General features: G+C 45.6%; 1 long non-coding RNA gene across 1 annotated transcript in view; it reads left to right on the top strand.

Annotated features, from left to right (window-relative positions):
- The first annotated feature begins 525 nt into the window (after positions 1 to 525).
- Positions 526 to 25,450, top strand: part of LOC143940367 (uncharacterized) — a 122,545-nt gene continuing 97,620 nt past the window's right edge. The window contains exon 1 of the long non-coding RNA XR_013263861.1: positions 526 to 735. This is a non-coding gene — a long non-coding RNA (uncharacterized LOC143940367). The remainder of the gene's footprint in view (positions 736 to 25,450) is intronic.

The following is a 25,450-nucleotide window of genomic DNA, read 5'->3' as shown; positions in this document are numbered from 1 at the left end:
TAGACCAGGTGGAAAATTATTGACCAAATCATGACCGCATCCTGTGCGATGTAGCCACTATTCTGCAATGCTTTATTCAGGCAGCCATAGCCGTTCAGCATTTTGTCTTATTTAGCCCACTGGCTGGAGCGAGAGAAAAATCGAGCCACATGGCTCGCATAAGGCATCAACTAATAAGCCCAGAGTAGCTTTCGCATGGATTAGGGCTAGCCACTGTCTTCATTTTCACCTTCCATCTGTTCTATATGTAGCACCCTCTAGTGCTGTTAGCCAAGCCTGTCTATTTTTGTTTCCTGGGTTGGCAGAAATCCAGGTTGAGCTGGATGACTGACAGGCAGCATCAGTGAGACCTCCCATCTTTTTCTAGAATGCACTAGAACCTTCTGGAATGGAGGAAGGGAGGTAAGGTGGGGCTGCCTGAAGTATTCTGAGGGCCCTGTCCAATCCACAACCAGGGTTGGAAGGGGGCAGGCCTCCTCAAATACTCAGGGTCAGCTCAGCTGGGGAGGAGTTGTTAGGGTGGAAGCTGGAGATGGAATGTTAGGCTGTGGTGGCCTTTGCAGGAGCTCCCCAGTCTGGGGGGGTGACCTTGGGCCTGGGCTTGGGTGCAGACAGGACCACCCTCTCAAGACACACAGAGGTGTCCTGGCAAGGGGAGACTAGAAGCAAAGAGGACAGCGGAAGAACACTGCCAGGCAAGTCTCCAGGAGGAACAAGGAAGAGTCAGATGGGCTGGTGAGTGACACGCAGTCAGAAGGATTGGGAGGCACGCATGAGAGGACTGCGAGTAAGCAGTCTGGGATGGGTGCAGAGTCAGTAAGGAGGACTGTGGTGGCACAGGCAGTGGAAAGAGGCAGCTGCAGCCAGGAGGGCTGGCAGGGCCTGAAGAGGTGGTACTCGGATCAGTAGCCATGGCGGACAGCTAGCACTTGGACTACCATTTTTGCTACACCATAGGGGCCTGCGGTCCCTGCCTGCAAAGAGCATTTGCTTTGGGCCTAGCTGAGCCAGTGTCAGGCCTGCAATTCAGTGCTAGCTGGTCCTGGGATTTGTAGTTCTACAAGCAAGTTTGTGCTGAAGGTAGAAGAGGAGAAGTGTGTGTATACCAGATGTACTGTATATAGTTAAAGCGGAGGTCCACCCTAAAGTGGACCTTCCGCTCATTGGAACCCTCCCCCCCTCCGGCGCCACAATTGGCACCTTTCAGGGGGGACAGGGGGGCAGGTACCTGTACAGTACAGGTATCTGCACCCACTTCCAGCATAGATTCTGCAGAAGGTACGCCCCTTTCCGCAGAATCTACACCCCTTTCCGAAGGTCCCCCGCTGCCTGCTGGGAAACACACGGATCCCAGAGACAGCGGGGACCATCCTTATTGCGCAGCGCGACTCGCGCATGCGCAGTAGGGAACCAGTAAATGAAGCCGAAAGGCTCCACTTCCTGATTCCCATACCCAAGATGGCGGCGGCAGCACCCGAGAGACGATCGAGAGATTGGCTTCGGGTGCCGACATTGCGGGCGCACTGGGTAAACATCCCTTGTAATAGAAAAAAAGCATGACAGGACCTCGTAAATGTGAGATCTGGGGTTAAAAAGACCTCAGATCTCATATTTACACTAAAATGCAATAAAATAAAAAAAAGTGTCATTTGAAAAAAAAAAAAAGCTATGGGCAGAAGTGATTTGATGTTGCTTCCACCCTGCAATGGTATGGAGATGAGTGGGGGCCATCTTCCTTTCACTCATCTCCATACCCAGCCAGCAGAAGGATCCAATCGCTGCTGCTGACGGCTCTGGTACGGAACTTGAGCACGGCGGGAGGGGGGGTTGGCGAATCCGCCACAGAGACCACTGTTATTGGAAACCGGACCGAAGAAGAGGATACCGGGGTTATGTCAGCTAGCTGCTGCCATTACAACGATATTCCTCTTTAAAGTTAGGAAATAGATCGGCTTACGGCGGTTACTTTTTTTTTTTACTAAACGTGCAATATTATAAATTGGTATGGCCTGTTGAAATGACGTTTATGTCCAGAATGATATGTGAGCGGTATCTAGGTGCTCAGTAAAGTAAAAATCCATATCTACACAAAATCTGACAACTGTAAATGTCTGGATTTGGACTGAGCTATGATGCTGTCCTTCCTGCAATCTGCATTTAGTTTGAAGCGGAGCATTGAAAGTACCTCTGATGCAGAATCATTCAAGTATATAAAATGTTCATATGCTGGGCACCAGGGAGCTCTACCTGTTTGGCAGAAAGACATAAAATGCTCCTTTTAAGCGTCAGTGCATATAAATCCTAAAAAATTTAAAAGTTGATATATAAACGTAACTGGCTGACATTACGTTTGTTCAAGCACTGTGTATCATAAAAAACTGCCATGTTTTTCTTTTCGAAAAAACTGCTTTACCTTTTTTTTGCATCTCAGTGCTGTTGATTTCCGTCAGCCACGTCCTAGATAGGGAGACAGGCACTCGTCACAGTGGCAGCTGCATGTCATTGATCCAGGTTGGCTTCCTGATGGTGACAACATCTATGCATTGTGCCCAAGGACATTACTGAAGTTAAAAAATGTTTATCCAGTCATGAAATTTATACATCTACACCATGTATCAGGGTTGGGATGGTGTGTTCAGGGTGACGTGTAGTGTTAGTTTTCGGCCACAAATAGCGTTTTGCTTTTAGGCCAAAAAGTTACATTTTGGTCTCATCTGACCAGAGCACCTTCTTACACAGGTTTGCTGTGTCCCCCAAATGGCTTCTCACAAACTGCATCTGGACAGACAAATGGCAAATGAGGTTTAATGTGGTGAAATGTAAAGTAATGCACTTGGGGTAAAAAAACATTAATGAAAATTATTCACTAGGTGGAGAACAGCTGGGTGAATCAAGGATGGAGAAGGATCTAGGGGTGCTAATAGATGACAGATTGAGCAACAGCATGCAGTGCCAAGCTGCAGCTACCAAAGCTGGCAGAATATTAGCATGCATAAAAAAGGGCATATACTCCAGGGACAAAACTATAATTCTACCATTCTATAAAGCTCTGGTCAGACCTCAACTGGAGTTTTCCATTCAGTTCTGGTCACCATTCTTCCGAAGGGATGTTCTGGAGCTGGAAAGAGTCCAGAGAAGGGCAACAAAACTTATAAGGGGGCTGGAGCACCTCACTTACGAGGAACAACTGCAAACACTAAATGTATCCTCGCTGGAGAAAAGACACCTGAGAGGAGACATGATAGCAAGCTACAAATATCTGAATGGGGATCCCAGCATAGGAAATAAACTATTCAGTCCTAAGGAGTGTAAAAAGACACAGGGCCACACAATGAGACTGGAGGAGAAGACGTTTAACCTTAAACTGCGTAGGGGGTTCTTCATTGTCAGGGCAATAAGGATGTGGAACTCTCTCCTACAATTGGTGGTGGATGCAGGAAGTATGGGTATCTTTAAAAGAGTCTCAGATATAGGGATGAGCCCAACACCCCCCGGTTCGGTTCGCACCAGAACTTTCGAACAGACCCCAAATTCGTACGAACTTTAGAACCTCATTGAAGTCTATGGGACTCAAACGTTCAAAATTAAAAGTGCTAATTTTAACGGCTAATATGCAAGATGCTGTCCTAAAAAGGGTTTGGGGACCTGGCTCCTGCCCCAGGGGACATGGGTCAATGCCTAAAATGTTTTTTAAAATGGCCGTTTTGGCGGGAGCACTGATTTTAATGATGATTAAAGTGAAAAAAAAAGTGAAATATTCCTTTAAATATCGTGCCTGGGGGGTGTCTGTAGTATGCCTGTGAAGTGCCACGTGTTTCCCGTGTTTAGAACAGTCCCTGCACAAAATGACATTAAACGGAAATAACATCATTTAAAACTGCTTGCTGTTTTAATGTTATATCTGGTTCCTGCAATATGGTTGAAAATCATTGAGAAAAATGGCATGGGTAGCCCTCCTTCCCCATTACCAGCCCCTTTGGGTCTTGTACGCATATTAAGGGGAACCCCGTACCCATATTAAAAAAAGGAAATGCGTGTGGCCCCCAGGCCCTATATACTCAGAACAGCAGTATACAGGCGGTGCAAACAAGACAGGGACTGTGTAGGTTTGTTGTGTTAAGTTGAATCTGTTTGTAATTTTCAACTGGTACATTTTTAAAGTGTAGCTCCAGTCCAAAAAACTATTTTTAAGCTTTTTGGAAAACATAGGGAAGGGTTATCACCCCTGTATAATTTGTTTTGTCGTCCATCTTTTTTCATCTCACTTGCTGTTGTCTCCTTCCGTTTGCAAGTAGGAAATGTTTGTAAGTTGGATGTTTGAAAGTAGAGGCCTGCCCTATATGCTCTGCAGAAATGGCGGAACAAGGTGTTGGTTTTGCCACAACATTGTAAGCCCTCAAAGTGACTCTTGGTGGGCGCTGGAGCGCCCTGCTGTGAACGATTATATCAAGAATTGTAATTACATGCCATTGTAGAACAGTGGTAGCAAAATTGACCTTTGGTGATTGTGGTGCTGGTGCCACAACACTATAAGTCCTCACAGTTACTCTGGGTGGGCACAGGAATGGGCCCTCCTGTGAAATATTATATCAGGAATTGTAATTACATGTCCCTGTTAAACAGGGGTAGAAAAATTGGGCCTTAGGCACTGGTGCTGGTGCCACCACACTGCAACCTCTCCCATATACTCTAGTTTTATTGCAGGAATTAGCCCTGCTGCAAAGCATTGCATCAAAAATTGTAATTAAACGCCCCTGTTTAACAGGGGCAGAAAAATTGGGCTGATGGCATCACCCAGAACCAGAAATGTTCTTCCAACATATCAGCGGAGGAGGAAGAGGATAGACAATCAACATAACAGGACAGTCACTCAGCATCAGCATAGGCAGTCTTGAAGGGATGTGATATTTCAAAAAAAATTATTCGGTTACATCAGCTTCAGGTGCTTGGTAGCTGTGGGTTATCCAAGACTGATTCATCTTGATGAAGGTCAGTCGATCAACTGATTCGGTGGACAGGCGCACCCTGTGATCAGTAACAAAGCCACCAGCAGCACTAAAGGTGCGTTCCGAAAGAACGCTGGATGGAGGACAGGCCAGTAGCTCAATTGCATACTGTGCAAGCTCTAGCCAGTGATCCATCCTCAAGACCCAGTAAGCCAGAGGATTTTCGGTGGGAAAGGTGTCCAAGTCTGACCTTGTCCCTAGGTATTCCTGCACCATGTAAATCAGACGCTGGCGATGGTTGCTGGAACCGATCATACCTTGGGGCTGCGGACTAAAAAATTGTCTGAAAGCATCAGACAACCACCTTCTCCACCGCTCCTTTTGACCGATGCCTCAGCAACACGTTGTCCAGGACCAGGAGTTTGTAACCTCCCAGTCTCTGGGAACGCGTTGCACAGACCTTTCTGCAAGGCCTACCGGAGATGTCTCATCCTCTGCTCCCTCTGCGATGGCAAGATAAGGTCGGCAACCTTACCCTTGTACCGTGGATCAAGGAGAGTGGACAGCCAGTAATGATCCCTCTCCTTGATCCGAAGAATACGAGGATCCTTCCGCAGGCTTTGCAGGATCAGGGAGGCCATGCAGCGTAGGTTAGCTGAGGCATTCGGTCCGGAGTCCTCTGGGTCACTAAGGACAACATGATCCGCAGCTACCTCCTCCCAGCCACGTACAAGTCCATGGGTTTCTTGGGACTGTAAATCATCCCTACAAGACTGCTGCTGCTGCTGAGTGCCAGCCTCCACCTCCATGCTGACACAATCATCCTCCTCCTCCTCTTCCTCCTCCTCATCCTGTGTGATGGGTGGCACAGCAGGAACACTGTCTGAAAAAAGGGGGCCTTGAGAGGCAAGGAAGTCCTCCTCTTCCTGCCTCTGTTCTTCCTCAAGTGACCTGTCCATTATTCCACGCAGCGTATGCTCCAAGAGGTGGACAAGAGGTACAGTGTCACTGATGCATGCACTGTCACTGCTCACCATCCTTGTGGCCTCCTCAAATGGTGACAGGACATTGCATGCATCCCTGATCATGCCCCAGTGGCGTGGTGAGAAAAAACCGAGCTCCCCTGACCCTGTCCTGGTGCCGTAGTAGCACAGGTACTCATTGATGGCCCTCTGCTGCGTGTGCAGCCGCTGCAGCATGGCCAACATTGAGTTCCACCTGGTGGGCATGTCACATATAAGGCGGTTCTTGGGCAGGTTCAACTCCTTTTGGAGCTCAGCCAGCCGAGCACAGGCATTAAATGATCGGCGGAAATGCACACAGACTTTCCTGGCCTGCTTCAGGACATCCTGTAAGCCTGCCCAAGAACCGCTGCACCACCAGGTTAAGGACATGAGCTACACAGGGCACATGGGTCAGTTGTCCCTGTCAGAGGGCGGAGAGGAGGTTGGTGCCATTGTCGCAAACCACCATTCCTGGCTTAAGCTGGCGTGGCGTCAACCACCTCCGGTGTGTGTGGCTCCTGTCCCCCAAACAAACCAGCGCAAGCACGGCATGGCATTGTTTTGCCTGCGTACTTGCGTAGCCCCTGGAACGCCTACGGAGCACCGCTGGTTCTGAGGACAGAGCACTGGAAGAGGCCATGGAGGAAGAAGAAGAGGAGGGGGTGGAGGAGAGAGGTGTGTCACAACCAATAGTAGCATTTTGGAGGCGTGGTGGCAGAACAACCTCCAACACTACTGCACCTTGTCCTGCATCCTTCCCAGCTGCCAGAAGAGTGACCCAATGGGCCGTGAAAGACAGGTAACGTCCCTGTCCATGCCTGCTGGACCATGAGTCAGCGGTAATATGCACCTTACCGCTGACCGCCCTGTCCAGCGAGGCAATGACATTGCCTTCCACATGCCGGTAGAGAGCCGGAATCGCCTTCCATGAGAAAAAGTGGCGTTTGGGGACCTGCCACTGAGGAACTGCACATTGTACAAACTCCGAGTCTACCAACTGAAAAGGCAGCAGTTGAAGTGCTAGCAATTTAGCCAAGCTAGCATTCAACCGCTGGGCATGTGGATGGCTGGGAGTGAACTTCTTTCGCCGGTCCAGCAGCTGGGGCAGGGACATTTGCCTGCTATAATCGGACGTGGGTGTACTGCTAGCAGAGTTCCTGGAAGCACTTGGCTGTGACACACCTAATTCTACACTTTCATTCCTCTCAGAGCAGGTTTCAGAGAGGACTGAAGGTCTAGTGGGGTTGGAGATGCCAGCTGTTCTTTGGTGTGGGTCTTTGAGGTACGCTTGCCAACGAGCTGCATGGCAGGTCAACATATGTCTGGTCAAGCATGTGGTGCCCAAGCGGCTGATGTTTTGGCCACGCAAGATACGCTTGAGACATATGTTGCAAATAGCAGCGGTGCGATCTGATGCACTCGTCTCAAAAAAGGCCCACACCAAAGAACTTTTAGAATAACGCGCAGAGGCAGCGCCCTGCACAGGCGGAGCTCTGCGGTGTGATTCAGTCGGTGTGCTGCCCCTAAGCTGACCCCGGAGGGCATCCTGCCTCGTTGGACATGTGCCTCCTCCTCCTCTCTCCTACCAGGCACCCACGTGGAGTCAGTGCCCTCATTATCCCCTCCCTCTTCATCGCTGTAGCAAACCTGGCAGTATGCTGCAGCTTGTGGAACATGACTGTCAGATTGCTGTCCTTCTTGAGCATCCCCTCTCTCTGCATTCACACTACTGCCTTCCTCTAGCTGAGTATCATCATCAGAGCCTACAAAACACTGGGCATCCTCCTGGAGCATGTACCCAACACTGTGCTCAAAGAGTTCAGGAGACTCCTCAGGAGGACGTGGTGGGTCTAGGGAAGGAGTCACTGATGATGACATTGAGACGAGGGAAGACGATGCGTTGGCAGCTGCTTTTTTAGTACCCTGAGACTGGGTGAGAGAGGATGAGGAGGATGAAGAGGGCTTGGTCATCCACTCTACCAAGTCGTTGGCATGTTGCGGCTCAACATGTCCAGCTGCCGAAAAGAAGGACAAGCGTGTCCCATGGCCACGTGCTGATGATGACGATGCACCGCGTCCACGACCAGCACTGTTGTCTCTAGACACAGAGCCTGCTTGCCCTCTTTTATCGGCTCGCGCCTGTCTGCCTCTCCTTGCTGGCCTTCCAGACATGGTAATGGCCTGAAGGTAGTTGGATAAAACAGCAATTGGGTAGTGTATAATGTGCTGGAGGCACACAACACCCACTAACTCCTGCAGATGCCTTTATTATAGAGCACCAGCAATAAAGGGGTATACTGTACTGGAGGCACACAACACCCACTAAGCCCTGCAGATGGCTCTATTAGAGAACAGCAATAAAGGGTAGATACAGGTGTATATTGTGCTGGAGGCACACAACACCCACTAACTCCTGCAGATGCCTTTATTATAGAACACCAGCAATAAAGGGTAGATAAAGGGGTATACTGTACTGGAGACACACAACACCCACTAAGCCCTGCAGATGGCTCTATTAGAGAACAGCAATAAGGGGTAGATACAGGTGTGTATTGTGCTGGAGGCACACAACACCCACTAACTCCTGCAGATGCCTTTATTATAGAACACCAGCAATAAAGGGTAGATAAAAGGGTATACTGTACTGGAGACACACAACACCCACTAAGCCCTGCAGATGGCTCTATTAGAGAACAGCAATAAGGGGTAGATACAGGTGTATATTGTGCTGGAGGCACACAACACCCACTAACTCCTGCAGATGCCTTTATTATAGAACACCAGCAATAATGGGTAAATACAGATGTATGCTGTGCTGTGCTGGAGGCACACACAACTTCCAATAACTCCTGCAGATGGCAGATGGCTCAAATAGAGAAGAGCTATGTAGGTGGATATAGCGGTGTGTACTGGGTACAGAGCACGCAGACAGCTCGCACAAGCTCCTAACACTGACTGCAAGCTCTATTATAAAAGATAGATATATCGCTAGCTATATAGGTGAATATAGCGGTGTATACTGCGGTCAGGGCACGCAGACAACAACCACTACAGAAGAGCAAGATCGAAAAATCGGCCGATAACGATCGGTGTATACTGTGTTGAAGGTACACAGAACACCCACTAACTGCTTCAGACACCAACACACTACACAAGGCCGCCGAGCTGGCGGCCTTATATAGTGTGGGGCGTGTACTACACAGCATGAGCTATGATTGGCCACAGGCATCCTGCCTGTGGCCAATCATGGCTCTCCTCGCTGCCGGCGCTGTGATTGGCCAAGCATGCGGAGTCACAGTGCATGCTTGGCCAATCATGAGCCAGCAATGCACTGCGCCATCGCAGTGCATTGTGGGCCGTGAGCGCCACACGAATTTGGCGCGAACGACCCATAATTTTCGGTATTCGCCGAACGGGCGAACAGCCGATGTTCGAGTCGAACGTATGTTCGACTCGAACACGAAGCTCATCCCTACTCAGATATACATCTTAAAGACAACAACATACAGGGATATGGGAAATCAGACACTGATATATGCACCTACACAGGTTGAACTGGATGGACAATTGTCTTTTTTCAGCCTTACCTACTAAGTAACTATGCAAATGGGACTTCCTATGGCTTTCTTCTTGCCATTCTTCCATAAAGGCAAGATTTGTGGAGTGCATGGCTAATAGTTGTCCTGTGGCCAGATTCTCCCAACTGAGCTGTGGATCTCTGCAGCTCCTCCAGAGTTAGCATGGGCCTCTTGGCTGCTTCTCTGATTAATGCTCTCCTTGCCCGGGCCTGCCAGTTTAGGTGGATAGCCATGTCTTGGTAGATTTGCAGTTGCGCCATACTCTTTCCATTTTCGGATGATGAATTGAACAGTGCTCCGTGAGATGTTCAAAGCTTGGGATATTTATTTATAACATAACCCTGCTTTAAACTTTTCCACAACTTTATCCCTGACCTGTCTTGCATGTTCCTTGGCCTTCACGGTGCGGTTTGTTCACTAAGGTTCTCTAACCAGCCTCTGAGGGCTTCACAGAACAGCTGTATTTATACTGGGATTACATTACACACAGGTGGACTCTATTTACGAATTAGGTGACTTTTGAAGGCAATTGGTTCCATTGGATTTTAGTTGGGGGTATCAGAGTAAGGCTGGGTTACCACCATTGCGAATTGGATGCAGGTTCTCCAATTCCAATTCACAATAAACAGGAGATTTTGACCGGCTCTCTATGGGGTTCACATATCTCCACTGCGGCTCCGAGGCAAATTTGCACCAGAGCCCTGTGCATCTTTTGGTCCGTTTCAGGTCCGAATTCAGCCAGGAAAATGTGAGGGGTGTACTTACTTTTGTGAGATACTGTACAGTATCTTACCAAAGTGAGTACACCTCTGACATTTTTGTAAATATTTTATTATATCTTTTCATGTGACAACACTGAACAAATGACACTTTGCTACAATGTTAAGTAGTGAGTGTACAGCTTGTATAACAGTGTAAATTTGCTGTCCCCTCAAAATAACTCAACACACAGCCATTAATGTCTAAACCGCTATCAACAAATGTGAGTACACCCCTAAGTGAAAATGTCCAAATTGTGTCAATATTTTGTGTGGCCACCATTATTTTCCAGCACTGCCTTAACTCTCTTGGGCATGAAGTTCACCAGAGCTTCACAGGTTGCTATTGGAGTCCTCTTCTACCCCTCCATGATGACCTCACGGAGCTGGTAGAGGTTAGAGACCTTGCGCTCCTCCACCTTCGGTTTGAGGATTCCCCACAGATGCTCATTAGGGTTTAGGTCTAGAGACATTCTTGGCCAGTCCATCACCTTTACCCTCAGCTTCTTTAGCAAGGCAGTGGTCCTCTTGGAGGTGTGTGTTGGGGTCATAATCATGTTGGAATACTGCCCTGCGGCCCAGTCTCCAAAGGGAGGGGATCATGCTCTGCATCAGTATGTAGCTCCCCAGTGCCGGCAGCACTCATGCAGCCCCAGACCATGACAATCCCACCACCATGCTTGACTGTAGGCAAGGCACACTTGTCTTTGTCCTCCTCACCTGGTTGATGCCACACACGCTTGACACCATCTGAACCAAATAAGTTTGTTTATCTTGGTCTCATCAGACCACAGGACATGGTTCCAGTAATCCATGTCCTTAGTCTGCTTGTCTTCAGAAAACCTGCAGGCTTTCTTGTGCACCATCTTTAGAAGAGGCTTCCTTCTGGGACAACAGCCATGCAGACTAATTTGATGCAGTGTACGGCATATGGTCTGAGCACTAACAGGCTGACCCCCCCCCCCCCCTCCTTCAACCTCTGCAGCAATGCTGGCAGCATTCATATGTCTATTTCCCAAAGACAACCTCTGGATATGACACTGAGCACCTGCACTCAACTCCTTTGATCGACCATGGCAAACCGCTTTATGGTCGTGGCCACCGTGCTGCAGTTCAGTTTCAGGGTCTTGGCAATCTTCTTCTAGCCTAGGTCATCTTCATGTAGAGCAACATTTTTTTTTTCAGATCCTCGGAGAGTGAGAGTGATAACACCAAATTTAACACACCTGCTCTCCATTCACTCCTGAGACCTTGTAACACTAACGAGTCACATGACACCGAGGAGGGAAAATGGCTAATTGAGCCCAATTTGGACATTTTCATTTAGGGGTGTACTCACTTTTGTTGCCAGTGGTTTAGAAATAAATGGTTGTGTTTAGTTGTTTTAAGGGTACAACAAATTTACACTGTTATACAAGCTGTTGCCCCCTCTACTTTACATTTTAGCAAAAGTGTAATTTCTTCAATGTTGTCACATGAAAAGATATAACAAAATATTTACAAAAATGGCAGGAGTGTACTCACTTTTGTGAGATACGGTATGCGACTATGCGCCACTTTGTGTTGGTCTATCATATAAAATCCCAATAAAATACATTTACATTTTTGGTTGTAATATGACAAAATTTTGAAAATGTCAAGGGGTGTGAATACTTTTTCAAGGCACTGTAAGCATGCTCCCTGCAATGCAGCTCATGGACTGGCTCCTCTTAGGTTACGTCTTCCTTTCCATCCCTGAGTTGTGCCCAGAGTTCAGTGCTGCCAGAGTTAATCATAGCCAACTTGTATTTCTGATTCTTCTGTGAAGTAAAAAAACTAAAACAAAAACAAACACGCAGCAATTGCTATAGTATGAAGTACTATAATAAAATGAGCAAGCTCAGGCAGCCCGCGTGCCAGAGTGTTGCTCACACTTTCTGAGCTGCGAAATTCTGCTTGTTTACCTGTACACCCCCGCACACGCATGGGCGTATCCATGAGGGTGAACATGGCTATGCACGTCTGAGGTTGTAGATAATGTCTGGAATGCAGCTTTCCAATGCATTTACCATAATTCCATTTAACATAAGTAAACAATAGCTCATCATAAATAATTGTTAGCATCAGCACTGTGAAAGACACTTGCAGACTACCAAATCAAAGTGTAAAAAAAATATATATATTTTTTTTTATGAAACTGCAAAGATTCCTATAGTAACCTTTTTATTTCAATACATCTATTGCTAAAATGCTCAGATGCAATTAAGCTATTTTTAGAGCACCTACAAAAGAGAAAAATAGGTTTTTACTAATTTTAGAACCTGTTCACACCAGCAGCCGTGTTGTAACTTGGATCCTAGTGTGCGCTGTGAATGCCAGCAGCAGGAATCAGTAGGTTACATGCCCATGCAAATGCAGCCAAAGACATAATGCAATTTGCTTTGCCTATGCAAGGATGCCCAGCACAACCCAACACACCTCCTACCGCTAATAGGCAGGTTGAATGTACCAAGTTGATTGATCAACTTTAGTACAACCAGCCTGCAGGGTTCTCTTGCGATTATCGCTAATCGGCTTCTATAGCCACTACCCATAATCACTGTCTTCGCCCCCCGCCGGGAGCAGACAATTGCTCAGCAGAAGGGATTCCCCTGGCATGGTTTCAGGAAAGGCAAAGTGATAACAAATGCACTCCACCTGGGACAGCAACAGCCTTCGGTGTAGCAGCATCTAGCTAGTGTGCTAGGTGTAAATAGGTTTAGTTGTTAGTGTAGGAAAAATTTGCCTTGGCGGAGAGCCAGGCTTGGGTTGTGAATCTGGGTCAGGGATTAGGGACCTAGGGGCTGGATGACTCATACTGACAGCTCTTCCAGTGCCTTCTCCTGTTCTCTGGAACATTGGAGAATGTTCAAGACATAGTGGGTGGAAGCTAGGAGTAGCCGGCAAACGCAAACCAAAGGAAAGGCAAAGTTGGACCTGTACTTGCCACACATGCAGATACACTATATTGCCAAAAGTATTGGGACACCTGCCATTACCGGCACATGAAATTCAATGGCATCCCAGTCTTAGTCCGTAGGGTTCAATATTGAGTTGGCCCACCCTTTTCAGCTATAACAGCTTCACCTCTTCTGGGAAGGCTGTTCACAAGGTTTAGGAGTGTCTATGGGAATGTTTGACCATTCTTCCAGAAGCACATTTGTGAGGTCAAGCATTGATGTTGGATGAGAAAGCCTGGCTCCCAGTCTCTGCTCTAATTCATCCCAAAGGTGTTCTAATTGGGTTGAGGACTCTGTGCAGGCCTGTCAAGTTTCTCCACCCCAAACTCGCCCATCCATGTCTTTATGGACCTTGCTTTGTGCACTGGTGTGCAGTCATGTTGGAACAGGAAGGGGCAATCCCCAAACTGTACAAAAATTTTGCTTAGAATTCAGGCTCCCTGTTTGGGGAACCAGTGGGTTGTCCTTTGAGCTACTTTTTATTAGTTTAAAACAGCCAGGGTGCCTAGGCACTTTTAAGTATCTTCAGGGGTACCTTGGCAAAATGCCTAAAAATTGTCCCAAAACTGTATTCAAGCCAGTGGGTGGATCAAGCCTGCCTTTTAGTTACACAAAGCCACAGGTTTTCATTGTACACTATTACAACCTTCTAGCTGCTACATATACATAGTAAGTGAGGTTGAAAAAAGACACAAGTCCATCAAGTCCAACCTATGTGTGATTATATTACATTGTATATCCCTGAATGTTGCGGTCGTTCAGGTGCTTACCTAATAGTTTCTTGAAACTATCGATGCTCCCCGCTGAGACCACCGCCTGTGGAAGGGAATTCCACATCCTTGCTGATCTTACAGTAAAGAACCCTCTACGTAGTTTAAGGTTAAACCTCTTTTCTTCTAATTTTAATGAGTGGCCACGTGTCTTGTTAAACTCCCTTGTGCGAAAAAGTTTTATCCCTATTGTGGGGTCACCAGTACGGTATTTGTAAATTGAAATCATATCCCCTCTCAAGCGTCTCTTCTCCAGAGAGAATAAGTTCAGTGCTCGCAACCTTTCCTCATAACTAATATCCTCCAGACCCTTTATTAGCTTTGTTGCCCTTCTCTGTACTCACTCCATTTCCAGTACATCCTTCCTGAGGACTGGTGCCCAGAGTGCAAGGGGTTGCTCTGGCTATAATACAGCTGAAGCTCAGAGGTGCGGCCCTGCGGGTGCCCATTTTGCAGTGCACGTATATGCGCACACATTTGCCACTGATACTGGCGCCAAATGGCCTAGATAAGTTCAGCAGCTGCACTAGTTGGGTACTGTCTAAACTGCAGCTATTACCTGTGTTCCTGAATCTGTTCCTGACTTCTGTGATTAACCCAGCTTGCCCTGACCATGTTTGAACGTTACCTGCCTTGACCTTGGCTTGCTTCTGGACTTAGTTTACCTCCTGCTCTTCTGCCTGATGCTGTGTTGCCCAGCTCTCCTTGTATCCTGACTAATTTCTGCCTACCACTTATGCCTGCATCTGACCGCCCTTTGCTGACCTGGCTTGTCTGACCTTGCATTCAGTCATTTGTCTGCCCTGCATACTGACTGGCTTCTACTGGCTCTCCGCCTGCTGTGTGCTGATAGTCCTCCTGCACCTGCCCCAGCTACCATCTGCCAAGCATCTGCTGGCTGCTGCCTACTGAGCCCAGGGTCTGCTGCTGCTCCAGCTATCTGGCCCAACTCTGGTGACGTACACATGCAACCAGCAAAAGTTCATACAGGCACTCATACGTCGTTGTGCTCGCACAGCCACTGTTGCAACATCAGTGGTCCCCGAGCCGGGACTATACGAGAAGCCTCCTTCTACACGTCAGGCTCTGCCACAAGTTACATAACACAAAGTGTTTTGGGAAAGTTTACACATCTCCCAGGCTCCTCTCATACTATTTTAGAAAAACAGTAAAAGCTGCTCCTGCGCTCGAAAGATGGCAGTAGGGTAAATTGATGAAAAGATGAAACAGTCTTCACAAAACACACCACTGCATCAGCTGTGCTGCCACTCTCATCAGATCAGGGGAACCCAGAAATAACTCTAAAAAGAAACAAAGACAGAGGGTGCACCAACCTTGCGCATTAACTTTGCAACACAGGGAATTTATTAAAAAGTGTAAAAATATATTCACAAACGAGTGTTAAAATCAAAAAGAGAATGCAAAGTCCAACATTCATCTCATCCAGCAGGGTCTGCTGACCAGTAGACTTGGATGGAATGTGAAATTCCAAAGTGAGCTGACGTGTTCGAGAGTGACCCCTCTTCCTCAGAGCTCTGAGGAAGAGGGGACCCCTTTTCAGTTTGATTTTAACTCACTCATTTGTGAGTACCATATGTACTCGCGTATAGGCCGACCCGAATATAAGCCAAGGCACCTACAACCACAAAAAACTGGGAAAACATATTGACTCGCGTATAAGCCTAGGGTGGGAAATGTTACCAGTGCGCATGAAATGCAGCCTGCCAGTGCCCATGATGTACAGCCTATCAGTGCCCGTGACATACAGCCTACCAGTGCCCATGATGTACAGCCTATCAGTGCTCATGACATGCAGCCTACCAGTGCCCATCACGTACAGCCTACCAGTGCCTGGTAATGCAATGTCTCGCTATGTGTCAGAGCTGGATCTGAATCGCCTTGCAGCCGCTGTAACGATATCCCGCCTCCTATGACACATGGCACAATGATTCCTAGCAATGGATCAGTGTGCCGTCTATCACAAGAGGCCGTCTAGGATGCGAGGCATCATTACAGCAGCTGCACGGCGATTCAGATCTCTGACACACAGCATGGGATCATGCTACCAGGCACTGGGGAGGTTTCATATTACACTTGTGAGAAGAGGAGAGGAAACTGACAGGGGCGCACCAGGCGTGCGGATACATGTGCAGCACCCAGAGGGACAGCCCCGCCCCTTTTTTAGCTCCATTTTCGGACCTTCACTCGAGTATAAGCCAAGGCAGGGTTTTTCGGTATAAAAAATGTGCTGAAAAACTCGGCTTATACTCGAGTATATATACAGTATATTTTTACACTTTTTAATAAATTCCCTGTGTTGCAAAGGTAATGCGCAAGGTTAGTGCGCCCTCTGTCCTTGTTTCTTTTTAGAGACATGTTCAGGTTTTGTACTTCTCGCTTTTGGCAATTGTAGATCACCTGAAACTCCAAATCAGTGCTTGAGAGCCTGAAGGAACAGACATGTTGTTTATGTGAGATCTGCAAGGCAGGATTAATTTTGTCGACTAAATTAACACTATTTTAGTTGACTAAAATGAATACAATTCAGATAACTAAAATATGACTAAAACTAAACTGCCATTTTAGCTATAAGACTATGACTAAAACGAAATTGAAAATTTACATCAAAATTAACACTACTCTGCTGGCCATTTCTTAATCAGCAACACAATTCCATCCAGAGCCTATAATAACAGCGCATTCAAGTTTAAACATAAATTGCACTATTGCACTACCGCATAAGGATAAGTAAGGGGCCACTACTAATCTGTTGAAAGAGAAAATAAATTGAGAAAAAGTATTTTCTTATATTTTTTCTTAATATTTAATGCTAATAATATATTAAGAGAATATGTGCAATGGCATTACAGCCCATAGAGGTTACAGTTTTTTGGGTTTTTTGTATTTTAAAGTTGCACTACTGTTTTTCAAAAAGCAATATTTTTGTTTGTTTATGAAACTTGGTTTTATTTATAAAGACGTTATAGATCACAACATCTAAACATGTGTAGTACATGTTCAAACCTTAATACCATGCTATTAGATTTTTACTCCAGGGGTATATAATGAGTTTGGAAATTCTTGAGAAATGTTTAAATAATGCATTCCAATTTAACTAAACCCATTTGATTTTAGTTGACTAAAATATGACTAAAACAATTCAGATGACTAAAATACGACCAAAACTAAAATGCCATTTTAGTCAAAAGACTAACTAAAACAAAATCAAAATTTGCTACCAAAAATTAACACTGCAGCAAGGTCAGTGAAAAGCAATCAAGCTAGACATGTGCAGTTTGTTTGTTTCGTTCTGAATTAAGATTTAGGCAAATTTAAATTTTTCCAATAGTACCGAATTTAAATGAATCCTAAATAATACAAAATAAAAATCTGACAAAATTCTAATCTAAATAGATTCAAAATAGTTTTTAAATCAATTTCCAATAGTTTTTGAATTAGAATAGTTTTCAATTTGTTTTCCAATTTCCAAAGAGAATAATATAGAATAGAAAATAAAGGAATAGAATAGAGAAAAATACAATTGAATAGAAAAGAATTGAACAGAAAAAATAAATAGAATATAATAGAGTAAAACAGAATAAAACAGAGTATTGAACAGAGAATAAAACACAATAGGATAGAAACGAATAGAATAGAATAAAAAAGAATAAAATAAAATAGAAAGAATATAACCATCTTCTGAAATTCAAATATCGCATAGAATAAATTTGAATTTGGAACAGAGAAGAATACAATTGAAAAAATAGAATAGAAAAGAATTTAAAAAAAAACAATAGAATAAAAAGAATATAACCATTTCCCAAAATTCAAATAGAAGCAATTTGAATAGAATAAAAAAGAATAGATTATTTCTATTCTATTGTTTTTTTATACTATTCAAATTTAAATTCTATAGGTTTTTTAATTCTAATTCTTTTCTATTCACATTTCAGAAGATTGTTATATTCTGTCTATATTATATTATTTTTATGCTATTTCTGTTCTGTTTTATTTTCTATTCTATTTTGTTCCGTTTTACTATTATATTCTATTCTTTTATTTTCTGTTATATTCTTTTCTATTAAAGTTTTTTCCTGTTCTATTCTATTCCTTTATTTTCTATTCTATTCTCTTTGGAAATTGGAAAACAAATTCAAACCTATTTGAAAACTATTCAAAATTGATTTGAAAATGATTCTAATCGATTCAAATTAAAAAAACTAATTGAATTGAATAGATGAAACGAATTCTGAAAATTAATTAAAACGAATTAAACAAATTTACCTAAATTAATTTCTGTAAATAACGAAATCGAAACAAATGTTTTTGTTCTGCACATGTCTAAAACAAGCTGTATATGTGGAGGCTGACGAGTGTTAGGCTTGGACAGCCTGATAGTCAGGATTTTTGATTGTATAGTAAGTGCCGAGACACGGCTAAGATTTAGTTTTTCAGTTTTTTTTCAGACTTTTTTTGTTTACCTCACTGTACAGCACTTGTAAATAGAATTGTAAATAGCACAAATAACAAATCTCTAGCAATGAAAAAAATCTCTCCCTGGTCAACATGCGGAATTTTCTTTTTTGTGCCTTGAAAACACCAGATTTATTCCTTAGAAGTGAAGGACCCAAAACTGTCTTACCTTCGCTGTTCATCTCCGATTAGCCATACACTTTTAGATTTCAGCTTGTGGACTGTGTTCAGGTCTATGCACCCGCTCTTTCCATAATGTCAAATTTTGACGTGAGACTTGCCCGTGCAGTAGCTGCCTCCACTTCTATGGGATGCCTGTATGTTGCTCTGATGTGGATGCCCATGCAGCAATAAAGGAGCTCATCATGGAAGATGGGTCTTAGCACCTGTCTGAATGAGCCCACAGGCTGGGTTCACACTATTGCGAATTGGATGTGGCTATTTCCCGGCATCCAATTTGCATGTCAGGAGATTGTGACAGGCTCTCAATGGAGCCGATTCACACATCTACGGGGTGACTTTGATACAAATTCCACAGGAGTCCTGTAAGTCTTCTGGTCTGTTTCAGGTCCAAATTCAGCCAACAATTCAGACTGAAATAGGACCTGAAACGGTGAACAGGGACATACCGGACCCCTGCTGTGAGCTGCTCCGAGCCACAGTGTGAACCCTGCCTCAAAATGTTACTAAACCCACAACAGTAAAGTCTGCATATGCAGTGAAGCATGCTTGTTTTACTCACTGTGGAACCTAAGGGGTTAATTACACGCATTGTGTAAAAAGGCTGCTTGATCCTGGCTTCTCTGATCCTCCTCTTCTTCCACTGTCCCCAATCCATCTCCTGCTAGTACAGGGGGCACTCTGCACATGCTCAGTTTGTTTTTTTGGGGGGGAAGGTGCATGTGATTGGCACAGGGCCAATCAGCACTGTCCAGACAGGGGGGTTGGGGGTCCTGCAGCTTCAAAGGATAGTCAGGAGGAGAATGAAAAGCCCTCCCACAAGCTTTAACCAGTCCTCGGCCGGACACTGATAGCCGTCACAAGACTGCTTTACACTGATGATGAGAAAAGGTGTTTAGCAGTTTATATTTACTAAAATAATTGCATTTTCATGCTCTGTGTACTGGGGGGGACCAGATATAGTGAATGCAGGTCCTGGGTTTAGTAACACTATAACCACTTGCCGACCGCACTATAGCAAAATATTAGCTACAGCACGGTCGGTCAGATCTGGGAGGGCATCATATGACATCCTCCTGTGATTGTGCCTGCCACCTGCCTGATTATCAGTGCAGCCCCAATAGTGCCCATGAGTGCTGCCTATCAGTGCCCATCAGTGATGCCAATCAGTGGCACCTATAAGTGCCCTTCAGTACTGCCTATCAGTGATGCCAATCAGTACCACCTATAAGTGCCCTTCAGGTCCGCAAGGAGCAGAGCAGTTGTTTAGGAGGAGAGAAATTCTTCAGGCATAAAAAACACAGATAAAACACACATAATCAGGCAATTACTGGAGTTCCCACTGAAGCTTATAGGGTCAAAAACTCCTGAATATGTGCAATAAAAAGCTCATGTGCTTTTTATATTTTTTTTGAGCATAGGTAAGCATCGTTAGGGGAAGTCAGATGTAAGGGAATGAGCAGAAAAGCACTCAAGTGCAAATGGGGGATTGAAGTAAACCTATATAGGCGACAGTGCCCTTCAATGAAAAGCACATATCAAAACAATGATGGTCAGAAATGTGAACCAAAGATGGTCAAACACCAGATGGGTGGCCCTGCTGACACCAACTGGCTTAACAAATTGTCGGGCAGAAAAAAAGTCAGCTGAATCGGGAGTACAGCCAAACAGCTGCAGTCACTAGTTGGGTATTTGAAAGGCTGTGGGCACCGGCTGTTAGAGTAAAATAGTTGACAGTGGGAAAGTCATCCATACCAACCAGCTGGAAATCTTTACATGTAAGGCCAGCTTAGGCCTTTAAAATATATATAAAAAAACCTACCTCAGCTGAACATTTAGTTTGCTAAAGGACTGCGTATATGGGTAATTTAAACCTAAAATCCGATGAAAAATATATAGCCAATAGACAATGAAAACCATATATCAAAATAGTTTTATAGGCATCTGAAATGAAATCCAAAGCTCAACTTCTCCTCCAAAAGTTGAGCTTAACCCTACTTTGCTTCCTCTCCATTTCTCCCAGGGGGTCATTGATGCTACCCATCACATTATGGACCTATAGAAATTCAACAGAAATTAGTACCAATCCAGCATTGTTTAAATACCACGGCCTACCTGAGTATTGTTGCGGACAATGTCCATCCCTTTATGACTACAGTGTACCAATCTTCTGATGGCAACTTCCAGCAGGATAATGCACCATGTCACAAAGCTCAAATCATCTCACCACTGGTTTCTTGAACATGACAATGAGGTCACTGTACTCCAATGGCCTCCACAGTCACCAGATCTCAATCCAATAGAGCATCTTTGGGATGAGGTGGAATGGGAGATTCGCATCATGGATGTGCAGCCGATAAATCAGCAGCAACTGCATAAATCTATCATGTCCATATGGACCAAAATCTCTAAAAAATGTTTAGACCTTGTTCAATCTATGCCACGAAGAATTAAGGCAGTTCTGAAGGCAAAAGGGGGGCCAACCCGGTACTAGCAAGGTGTACCTAATAAAGTGAGTGTATATCTCCATACAGACCTGGGGCTTGAGAAAGAGTTTGCAGGAGCAAGTGCATTGCACACACAATGCACTGATTACAGTTGCAATGCTGTGCAAAAAATTTAATGCACGCTCATTTTTATTTTTTTATTGATGTGGTGCATTTATTACATTTTTGCAAAATGTGGACTATGCCTTTAAATGCAAATAGAGATTTTTTTTTTTTCTTGAGCATCACAGCACTTTCACGTTTGACCACTAGCTAGCGCTGTTTCCTTGCAGTTTGGGATCAGATAGCGTGTCTGTCACACCTGCGTGTCCTGAAATGTTCTTGTCCTGTCTGGCGATCGCACACTGTTAGGGGACACTTTGCGGATTATAATAGCTTGGTGCTACATTTATTTAAGCAGGGGGGATTTGACCCTATTGGCTATGATCCAGGTCACAGGGAAAACTCCCAGGAAAAAAAAACATATTTATGACACACAGTGCCGAAGACGAGCAATAGGGATTGGTGCAGGCCGAGGAAGAGGAATATCCCAGTGGAATGGGATCCTGGAACATTAGTTGGTTTCCCTGCAATAAAACTATACAGTTGTACAAAGTTCTATAAAATGATATCAGAGGGACCTCAGAAGGATTGACTTGTGGAAGAGAACCTAGATTGATGATGCTGCTGCACTATGATGGTCTAAATCAGTGTTACTAAACCCAGGACCCTGCATTCACTATATCTGGTCTCCCACAGTACACAGAACATGGAAATGTAATTATTTTAGTAAATATAAACTGCTAAATACCTTTTCTCATCAGCAGTTAGAGCAGTCTTGTGACTTCTATCAGTGTCTGGTTAATGCTTGTAGGAGGAGACTTCATTCTCCTCGGACTGTCCTATGAGGCTGCATGACTCCTGACCACCGGTCTATACCATGGGTCTCAAACGGGTGGCCCTCCAGCTACTGCGAAACTACAAATCCCATGAGGCATTGCAAGGCTGACAGTTGCAAGCATGACTCCCTCAGGCAGAGGCATGATGGGACTGGTAGTTTTGCACAGCTGGAGGGCCACCAGTATGAGATCCCTGGTCTAGACAGTGCTGACTGGCCCTGTGCTGATCACATGCCCCCCCCCCCCCAAAAAAAAAACCCGCTATAGCAATACGCACCAAACTGAGCACGTGCAGAGTGCCCCCAAGAGTCTGTACTATCAGGAGATGGATTGGCGACTGTGAAAGAAGGGGAGGATCAGAGAAGACAGGATCTAACAGCCGTTTTACACAATTCAGAGGATTGACCCCTTAGGTCAGTGATGGCGAACCTTGGCACCCCAGATGTGTTGGAACTACACTTCCCATGATGCTCCTGCACTCTGCAGTGTAGTGAAGCATCATGGGAAATGTAGTTCCAAAACATCTGGGGTGCCACGGTTCGCCATCGCTGCCTTAGGTTCAACAGTGAGTATAACAAGTATGCTTTACTGCATACACAGACCGATTTTACTATTGTGGGTTTAGTAACACTTTAAAGCCCTACTCTATGATCGTTTTCAAGTTGGAGTAATCATTGTGTCAGTAACTGCAATATTAACCCCCTCCGTTTGTGTCAGCAAGCACAATAATGACCCCCAGCTCTGGTATCGGTAACTGCAATAATAACCCCCAGCATGGCTGTCATTGATCAAAATAACAAACCCCAGCATTGGTGTCATTGATCAAAATAACAACCCCCAGCATTGGTGTCATTGAGCAATATAACCCCCAGCATGGCTGTCATTTGACAAAATAACAACGCCCAACATTGGTGTCATTGAGCAATATAACCCCCAGCATGGCTGTCATTTGACAAAATAACAACCCCCAGCATTGGTGTCATTGATCAAAATAACAACCCCCTTCCACACTGGTGATCAGTACAGTGGGAGTGAAATTTAACCCCACTTACCTGATCACTAAGGATGAGCTCAGGCGTGTTCGCATGGTCCACTTGCAGAGCCCGCCAGGAAGTCGGCGCAGCACTGCTCTAATCACAGGCAGTGAGACATTGCCCGATCTCTGCAGCCGTGCATCGGGGCACTGTCTCACTGCCTCTGATTAGCGCAGAGCTGCACCGACTTCCTAGCGGGCTCCGCACGTGGACCATGCGAACACGCCTGAGCTCATCCCTACTGATCACTCCCACACAGCTCTCTCTCCACAGCGAGAGATTTACTAAAACTGGCGCACCTGAAATCTGATGCAGTAGTGCATGGTAGCCAATCAGCTTCCAACTTTAGCTTGTTCACTTACACTTTGACAATATAAAATGGCAGCTGGTTGGTTTCTATGCAGAGCTGCACCAGGTTTTGCACTCTCCATTTTAGTTTCAGAAAGTAAAAAATATATATATATTTTTTTTTTTTTTTTAATTTCCATCTTTTTGTTTACATCGCAAAAAATAAAAAATGCTGTGATCAAATACTGCCAAAAGAAAGCTCTATGTGAAAAAATTATAAAAATTTAATCTATGCACAGTGTTGCACAACCGCGCAATTGTCAGTTAAAGTAGCACAGTGCTGAATAGCAAAAAAATGGCCTGGTCATGAAGAGGGTAAAACCCCTTTCATGCTGCGGTGCTTTTCAGGAGTTTTAGTGCTAGAAAAAGCGCATTTAAAACCCTTTCATGCGTCCTCGGTGTGAGAGCCCGAGTGTTTTCATACTGGGGAGGTGCGCTTGTGGGACGGGAAAAAGTCCTGCAAGCCGCATCTCTGGAGTGCCTACAGCTCCCCTGCCCATTGAATTGAATGGACACTGCTGCAGCAGCAATTTGCGCGTCGTTTTAACCCTTTTTCGGCCGCTAGTGGGGGTTAAAACCACCCCACTAGCGGCCGAAAACCCCTGAAAGGATTACGGTAAAGCGCCAAAAATGGCGCTTTATCTGCCGACGGCCCAGTGTGAAAGGAGTCTCAGGGCCAGTTCACACCACATGCAGCCCAGTGCATTTTTTTCTGCATCACAAAACGCATGGATAGTAGGTTATATGGTTTCCAATGGCATAGTGCACAACAGTTTTTTCTGCACTGAACTATACTGGAACGTGCTAAAAACGCACTGGAACGCGCATAAATGCACCAAAAAATGCCAATGTCCCCATTTAAGGTGAAGAAAAAAAAAAAAAAGAGGGGAATAAACGCATAAAAAATGCATCCGAAATGCGTTTCCATGGTGTGAACTGGCGCAGAAAACGCACATTTCTTGCACCCCACAGGAACGCGCTGCATGTTAGTTTATTAGCGCTGCAAACGCATCACTGCACACATCCGCAGCCACAGAAACGCCCCCTACTGCGATAGCTGGCAGTTAGGTGCAGACACGATTCTAAAAGTCGCTCCTGTTGTACTTTTTCGCACGTTCCCAATGCGTTTGGTAAGGAACACACATGCTCCGGTATAAAGGCCCCTTGATTTTGGGTATGGACGTGCTTCAAATTGGAGGTGAGAAGACCTGGCCGTGTATAGGCATGCTGGGTGTTGTAGTACCACCAGACATGGAAGCCCTCCCCCCATTTTCTTCATAGTCAGTGTGCATTGGGATCTGCTCTCCGTGTCCTGCACTGATGAGCCCGGATCAGCGCGGAGCACAGTGTGCGGTCACGTGTCACCTCCCCTCCCCCCTCCAGGACTTTATACCGCCCGTCTCATCCCGAGCCGAGCGCCGCGTGTGGAATGCCATCCTCCCCATCCCCGGCTCCCATTGGCTGAGCGCTCCGTCTGTCACGTGACCAGTTCACAGAGTGGGATTTCCCAGCGTTCCCTGCTCAGGGACCCCTTCCCCCATCCTAAAGCTCCTGGGAAAGGAATTCCTCCTGCAGGACCAGTCCACCCCCTCCTTCCCCTCCCCCGCCCCTCCTCCCAGGCAGAGGATGCTCGGCGCCCCATCCAGCTTTGTTCAGGCCGCCGACACAGGGGACCTCCTATGTGTACACACTCCCCTCCCCCCTCCTTCTCATATCACCTCCATATAACAGGCTGCCATTGCCGAGCCGTGCTTCGGAAAATGCTAGTTGCCTGGCTGTTATGGTCCATCCAATCACGTTAGTCGTTTCTGAGTTATTGACTGGCAAACGGTGTAGAAGGAGGGCAGCCATTAGCAGGCTGGAGCTGGTCAGACACAGGGCTTTGTCTGATTCTGGAGAAATCCACACAGGTTGGAGACATCGGTGGGCAACGTGTCATTGTCAGCCCCATGGTTGTACAATAATGCCGTTACCGCATCACTGGCTGTGATTGACA

Source organism: Lithobates pipiens, unplaced genomic scaffold, assembly GCF_037356315.1.
Source record: "Lithobates pipiens isolate NorthernLeopardFrog02 unplaced genomic scaffold, aLitPip1_a1.2 Scaffold_3, whole genome shotgun sequence".
Taxonomy (NCBI): domain Eukaryota; kingdom Metazoa; phylum Chordata; class Amphibia; order Anura; family Ranidae; genus Lithobates; species Lithobates pipiens.
The sequence above is the reverse complement of the archived record's forward strand: the minus strand, read 5'-3'. Positions and strand labels throughout refer to the sequence as shown.